At 42.8% G+C, this 8,282-nt stretch overlaps 1 non-coding gene across 1 annotated transcript; it reads left to right on the forward strand.

Annotated features, from left to right (window-relative positions):
• The first annotated feature begins 6,136 nt into the window (after positions 1-6,136).
• On the forward strand, positions 6,137-6,243 carry LOC141722761 (small nucleolar RNA R71). Its single transcript, XR_012575765.1, has one exon. It is a non-coding gene; the product is annotated as a small nucleolar RNA R71 (small nucleolar RNA).
• The last annotated feature ends 2,039 nt before the right edge of the window (positions 6,244-8,282 follow it).

An 8,282-nucleotide genomic window follows, 5' to 3' on the forward strand; every position in this document is an offset into this window, starting at 1 on the left:
ACCTCGTGCTGGACGTCCTCCTGGAAGACGATAACCCAGCCCATGCTCCTCAGGCTCACCACCGGTCCACTCCTGCATCCCATTCAGAGTGCCAGAATCTATCGGAGCTGCTGGCAACTGCAACTGTTCATGAGCCGGCCAGTTCACTCCTACTGCTCGGCATAACTTCGTAACCGTGGATGCATAAGGGATGTTCATATGCTTTGCTCCCCTCAAAAACTTCAGAATTCCTTGGTAGATAAACTCACCAAGGTCCACATAGTATTCCTCATTCAGAATTCCCCACAACAGCTGTGCTCTCTCAACTGTGACCTCGTGTGCATGTGAAGAAGGCAAAATATTAGCACATATAAATGCATTCCATGCACGGGCATACCTGTTCATGGCGATCGCCGGAAAGTGACGATACTCATTATTGGCTGGACTGCGGTTCCAAACTGTGCCCGGTCGACAGAGAGTCGCACAAATCAAATCCAAGTCAAAATCCTCAGCAGTCTTTTCATTCCAGTTCTCCTCCTCGGGCTTCCTCTCTCGCTGTCCAATCACACGGTGAATCGCCGTAGGATGATAATCAACCGTCAGCCCACGGACTACAGAAAACCCATTCTTTTCAGCCTTCGCGTTCGCATAGAACTCACGAACAACGCTCATCGGTACTGCTTCGGGTGACTCACAAAAAGCTATCCACCCCTTCTCTGCAATCATGGGCAACAACTCACTATCCCTCCCTGATGGTAAAAACCCCCTCTCCTTCAGAATCGGCTTCCCCAACAGCCTAGTGTACTCCTCCTCCGTAGCTCTGTCAGTTAACCGAGGCCTTGCAGCAGTACCCCTTGATGAATCAGCAGTAGGAACTGTGTTGCTGCTGTTAATAGTGCGTGCTCTCTTGGGTGCCATTGATTTGTGAATAAAAGTGTGTAAGAACTGATTTTTGATGTTTATAAGAGGGTTTAAGTGTAGGAAGTTTGTGGGAGATATGTAGGATAGGTGTATGTATATATAGGGTGTGGAGTAGGTTAAATTAGATTAGGAGTGGGGTTGAGGGATAAAATCATGGGGTAATGGGAAAAGAATTCGTGGGTTTATGGGCTGTGATGGGTTTTTGTGTTTTTGTTTTTTTTGTTTTTTTTTTTCTGAACTGCAAAAAATTTTCTGGAACTCGACCCCTGCGCGGCTGCTCAGCATTTCTGCGCGGGCGCGCAGCAAGCTGCGCGGCCGCTCAGCATAGCTGCGCGGGCGCGCAGAGGGTCTCTGGAATTTTTTTTTTCAGCCCCTGTTTTCTGATTTTTTTGTGTTTTTGGATAGGTTATTAACTTCTAAGGGTTCCTGTAACAACAATTCATGGGGTGCCTCCCACGCAGCGCTTCTTTTTCGTCATTAGCTTGACGTTCCGTACCTTTCTCAAGTAGTCAACAAAATGGCACTAACCACCTCTCGGTTTGCCATGTCCCCATAGTAGTGCTTCAACCGCTGACCGTTAACCTTGAATGCTTGGTCCGAATCATTCTCAAAAATTTCCACCGCTCAATGTGGAAACACAGTTTTGACAATAAAAGGTCTAGACCACCTTGATTTCAACTTCCCAGGAAAAAGTCGGAGCCGAGAGTTGAATAACAGAACTTGTTACCCTGGCACAAATAACTTAGGATGTAGCTTCCTATCGTGCCACCTCTTCACCTTTTCCTTATACATTTTGTTATTCTCGTACGCTTGAAGTCGAAATTCATCAAGTTCATTAAGCTGAAGCATTCTTTTCTTACCAGCTGCATCTAAATCCAGGTTCAATTTCTTCAATGCCCAGTAGGCCTTATGCTCAAGCTCCGCCGGTAGATGACATCCCTTACCGTACACCAACTGAAACGGTGACATCCCAAGTGGAGTTTTGTATGCTGTTCTGTAAGCCCAAACAGCTTCATCGAGCTTTAAAGACCAATCCTTCCTTGACGGACAAACAACCTTCTCTAGAATGCGCTTTATCTCTCTGTTAGACACTTCCGCTTGACCATTTGTTTGCGGATGATAGGCAGTAGCTACTCGATGATTCACATTATAACGCTGCATCATAGAAGTGAACTTACGGTTGCAAAAATGCGATCCTTCATCACTTATGATTACCCGAGGCGTTCCAAACCTTGTGAAAATTTGCTTATGAAGAAAATTTAGCACTGCCTTTGCATCATTTGTCGGTAAAGCTTTAACTTCGACCCATTTTGAGACATAATCGACTGCCAGCAAGATGTACTGATTATTGCAAGACGAGATAAAAGGCCCCATGAAATCGATTCCCCATACATCAAAGACCTCGACTTCAAGCATCACATTTAATGGCATCTCATCCTTCCTTGACAAATTTCCCACTCTTTGGCAACAATCACACCTTAAAACAAACTGATGAGCATCCTTGAACAAAGTAGGTCAGAAAAAACCTACTTGCAGAATACGAGCTGCCGTCTTCTCACCTCCATAGTGTCCACCATAAACCGTGGAATGGTAGTCTCGTAATATCCCCTCCGTCTCACAGAACGGGATACATCTCCTGATGATCTGATCAGCTCCCTGTCTAAACAAATATGGTTCATCCCACATATACCACTTCACCTCATGCAGAAACTTCTTCTTTTGAGCGGATGTCAAATTAAGCGGCATTATATTGCTGACAAGATAGTTTACAATATCTGCAAACCATGGTTCTTCCTCCTGAATTGCAAACAACTGCTCATCCGGAAAAGATTCATTGATTAACGTCCTATCTTGTGAAGTAGAATCGGGATTCTCCAACCTAGAGAGATGGTCAGCTACTTGATTCTCAGTACCTTTTCTATCTTTGATCTCTAACTCAAATTCTTGAAGTAAAAGCACCCAACGAATGAGTCTCGGCTTCGAATCCTTCTTAGAAACCAGATAGCGAATAGCTGCATGATCAGTGAATACTGTTACTTTCGTACCAAGCAGATAAGATCGAAATTTCTCAAAGCCAAAGACTATAGCCAAAAGCTCCTTCTCAGTAGTGGTGTAGTTCAATTGGGCCCCATTTAAAGTCTTACTCGCATAGTAGACCACATGGAAGAGATTTTTCTTGCACTGTCCCAGAACTGCACCTACCGCATAGTCACTCGCATCACACATCATCTCAAACGGTTCTGTCCAATCTGGTGCTGTAATAACTGGTGCCGTGATCAAACTCTCCTTGAGAGTCTCAAATGCTGCCAAACATTCATCATCAAATTTGAAAGGCACATCTTTCTCAAGTAAATTGCACAACGGCTTAGATATCTTTGAAAAGTCCTTGATGAATCGCCGATAAAAACCCGCATGACCGAGAAAACTACGGATTCCTTTCACCGAATTAGGTGGGGGAAGATTTTCAATGACTCCCACCTTGGCCTTGTCCACCTCCAGATCCTTGCTAGAGACCTTATGCCCAAGGATAATGCCTTCACGCACCATAAAATGACATTTCTCCCAATTAAGCACCAAATTAGTTTCCACGCATCTTTTGAGTACGACGCGCAGATTATTCAAACATTCATCATATGAGTGTCCAAAGACGGAGAAGTCATCCATGAACACTTCGACGTTATTTCCAATCATGTCAGAGAATATAGCTATCATACATCTCTGAAAGGTGGCCGGGGCGCCACATAACCCAAACGAAACTCTACGAAAAGCAAATGTGCCAAATGGACAAGTGAAGGTAGTCTTTTCCTGATCCTCTGGTGCAATACAAATCTGATTATACCCGGAATAACCATCCAGAAGATAAAAATACTCATGTCCCGCCAATCTGTCAAGCATTTGATCAATGAATGGGAGAGGGAAGTGATCCTTCCTTGTGGCTTTGTTCAATTTTCTATAATCCATGCATACTCTCCATCCTGTAACTGTTCGAGTAGGGATGAGCTCATTCTTTTCATTTGCGACCACAGTGATACCTCCTTTCTTAGGTACACATTGCACGGGGCTCACCCACGAGCTGTCAGAAATAGGATAAGTGATGCCTGCATCTAGCCATTTCAGAATTTCTTTCTTCACCACCTCCTTCATGATCGGGTTCAGTCTTCGCTGCTGTTCCACAGTTGGCTTACTACCTTCCTCTAACAGAATTTTATGCATACAATATGAAGGACTTATCCCCTTGATGTCTGCTATGGTCCATCCTATAGCCGATTTGAATTCTCTCAAAATCCTTAAGAGCTTGTCTTCCTCATTACCTGAAAGGTCAGCTGAAATAATAACAGGTAACGTAGATGAATCACCTAAAAAAGCATACCTCAAGTGTTCAGGTAATGGTTTGAGCTCCAAGGTAGGTGCTTCCTTTATTGATGGTTTGAGCTTCCCTTCAGCGTTCTTGAGGTCAAAAGTACCAAGAGATTCAAATGGTATGTCCAGCTTTCGCTTCCAGGGAGAAGCGTTCAGATATTGTAATTGCTCGTTGCTATCTTCATCATCGCTGTCAAAATCCCCCACTAAGGCCTTTTCCAATGCATCAGACATTAGCATGTGATCGAGTTCCGAAGTAACCGCAGAATCAATCACATCCACTTTTAAGCACTCCTCATCTTCTGTAGGGAATTTCATTGCCTTGAATACGTTGAAGGTCACATCCTGATCTTGGACCCGCATAGTAAGTTCCCCTTTTTGCACATCTATCAAAGTACGACCAGTAGCCAAGAAAGGCCTCCCCAAGATTATGGGAATCTTCTTATCTTCCTCAAAATCCAGAATAACAAAATCAGCAGGAAAGAAGAGCTTATCCACCTTGACGAGCATATCCTCAACTATGCCCCTTGGGTAAGTAATGGAACGGTTAGCCAATTGTAGCGACATGTATGTGGGTTTTGGATCAGGCAGATCCAGCTTTTTAAAGATCGACAACGGCATCAGATTAATGCTTGCTCCCAAATCACAAAGGCACTTGTCAAAAGTTAGATTGCCAATGGTGCAAGGAATGGTGAAGCTTCCTGGATCTTTCAGTTTTGGTGGTAACTTTTGCTGCAGAACAGCGCTGCATTCTTCCGTGAGAGCAACGGTTTCAAGGTCATCCAGTTTCACCTTCCTTGAAAGAATAGTCTTCATAAACTTCGCATAACTAGGCATTTGTTCCAGAGCCTCAGCGAAAGGTATATTGATGTGAAGTTTCTTGAACACCTCCAGAAATTTCCCGAATTGTCTATCCAGCTTTTGTTGCTGCAATCTCTTAGGAAAAGGTGGTGGAGGATAGAGCTTTTTCTCCCCTGTATTAGCCTCAGGCAGAGTGTGTTCAACAGTAGTCTTCCTTGGTTCTGCCGCTTTCTCCTTTTGCTTAGATTCTTCATCTCTAACTTCAGCTTCGACTTCTTTTACCTTTTCAGTATCAGCTACTTTTCCAGACCTTAAGGTAATAGCCTTGACTTACTCTTTAGCTTCCTTCCTGCCTGGTACTTCCGTGTCACTGGGAAGAGTGCCAGGTTGACGATTGAGCACTGCATTGGCTAATTGACCGATTTGATTTTCCAAGGTCTTGATAGAAACCGCCTGACTCTTGCACAACAGCTTAAGTTCCTCAAAATCAGCACTAGTAGGTGCAGCTGCACTTCCTTGTTGAGGATATGATTGCCTTGTAGCATACTGCTGTGGTTGCTGGAATCCAGGTGGGTTAAACTGTTTACTTACTCCTTGCTGATATGTTGGCTGAATAGCATTCTGATTATTCCCCCAGCTGAAATTTGGATGATTTCTGTTGTTAGGATGATAGGTTGCTGGCACAGGCTGCTGTTGTCGCTGATAATTATTCACATACTGAACAGATTCGTTGACAAGAGAACACTGATCCGTAGCATGAGAACCTGCACAAAGCTCACAAACCATAGCTATTTGATTAACTCCATACGTAGCCAAAGAATCAACCTTCATTGATAGCGCTTGGAGCTGGGCTGCAATAGCGGTGGCTGCATCAACTTCCAGAATACCTGCTACCTTGCCTGACGTCATCCTCTGAGTTGGGTTTTGATGCTCATTTGCAGCCATCGTCTCGATAAGATTATACGCCTCAGTATAGCTTTTAGCCCATAAGGCACCTCCAGCTGCTGCATCGAGCATGGGCCGAGATTGGGCCCCCAAACCATTATAAAAACCAGTGATTACCATCCAATCCGGCATTCCATGATTTGGACATTTTCTCAACATTTCCTTGTAGCGTTCCCAAGCCTCGCACATAGATTCTGTAGGTTGCTGCGCAAACTGAGTAAGAGCACTCCTCATAGCAGCAGTCTTTGCCATTGGATAAAACTTCACCAGAAACTTTTGCGCAAGATCTTGCCACGTAGTGATGGACCCAGCTGGTTCAGAATGTAACCAGTCTTTAGCCTTATCCCTCAGTGAGAATGGGAAAAGCCTCAACTTGATAGCCTCATCCGTCACACCATTATACTTAAAAGTGCTGCAGATCTCGACAAAATTCCTTATGTGCATGTTGGGGTCTTCAGTTGCCGCTCCTCCAAAAGAAACAGAATTCTGCACCATCTGAATAGTGCCCGGCTTGATTTCAAAGGTGTTAGCTTGAATAGCCGGATGAAGGATGCTTGACTGAATATCATCAATTTTAGGCCGAGAAAAATCCATAAGAGCTGGATCAGCTTGAACAATACGATCTCCCATCTTTACTGGTTCTTTCTGCTCAGTTCCTGAATCCGAATCCTCAAAATCTAACTTCTCCGGAGTATCAAGAACTTCGTCTTTCTCCTCAGCTGTATCTAAGGTCCTCTTGCGAGCACGAGAACGAGTTTGCATAAACGCTTGCTAAAGTACCTGAAACACAACCGAAAAGAGTAATTAACTACTACGTCCTAATCACTGAGTCCTAATGACCAATGATGGTAAGTACATAAACTAAACAAATACGCCGAGTCCCTGGCAGCGGCGCCAAAAACTTGTTAGGGCGAAATCACGCACTAATTTCACGCAAGTATACGCGTTCGCAAGTAATATAGAATACTTTCTAGTTCGTTCCCTCAGAGACTCAGACTAAGTTATTGTCTAATTAAACTCACTCACCAATGTATGATTACTTCTCAATGTTAAGATAACACTTAAAATTGTTGATTAAATATTAATTATAATTAACTACTTAATTAACCACTTAACTAAAATTTCAATTTATCAATAATAAAACACTCATGAGATCACAACTTCATTATTACTTCCTTCTATAGCCATTGTTATTACCTTTAGCATGTGACAGTGATGATATTAATCGAATAACACGAAACTGATAAAAGCCAACTTTCATTGTACTAATACCATTCTACCAAACATCCACAATTAAGATAGAAGTTGAATAGTCATCAATAATGTTGAGTTCCTATATGTCTACAGAAATTGACAACACAACGATTTAAGCACAAGTTATTCCTTTTGATTACATAGGGCAAATAAAACTGTTAGAGTTACCCACTAATCATGCACAACGTACATGAACCTATGCTAGTATGGCAAGTTCTAAATCTCAAGATCCACCATCGCTTCACAAGAGATTAACACCCTATCTTATATGTTCGCAACGCACATAAGACGAATACGCATAACCAATACTAGATATCATGCAATTATCACACACTAAAGTATTAAACAATTAACTAAAGAATTCCATAATAAATCCGTTGCAACCCCATGATCACGATTAGCCCATAATAGAACTTATCGCCATCATGGGTTCATATGAAATCATGATAAACAACACAAGAAAATAATAACTAAACTAATTATATTAAAACAGAGTACGTCACAAGAGTAAATAAGTCAAAGCAAGAAAACTAGCATCCAACGTTACAACGAAACAAGAATCACAAGAAAGTATGCTTCCTCTTCGTTGCGGTGTGCTAAATCGGTCTTCTTCCTTATCTCCTTCGCTTCTTGCGCAAAACACAATCTAAAACATAATCTCCTTCATATTCTCTATGAAAACGTCTCAAATCTACTTATATAATAGTCCCATAAAACTCAGATTACATAGAAGTTGGAAGCCAAACAGAAGTAGAAGTCTAAATTAATTCAGCTTTTTCCCCGACCCTGTGCGGCCGCTCAGCATTTCTGCGCGGGCGCGCAAGGCTGCTGCGCGGGCGCGCAGGACCCTACTGGAAAAAATCCTGGTTTGCTCCGTTTCTTCGCCGTAATCTGCCCGTTCTTTTCCTCTCGCAATGGTGAACACATGCCAAGGCTTATTCTTGATGATTCCTCCTCCGAAATGCAACTAATACCCTGAAATGCATAAACACTAGAAAAACGCATCAAATACACAAAATACT

Source organism: Apium graveolens, chromosome 4 (assembly GCF_009905375.1).
Source record: "Apium graveolens cultivar Ventura chromosome 4, ASM990537v1, whole genome shotgun sequence".
Lineage (NCBI taxonomy): Eukaryota > Viridiplantae > Streptophyta > Magnoliopsida > Apiales > Apiaceae > Apium > Apium graveolens.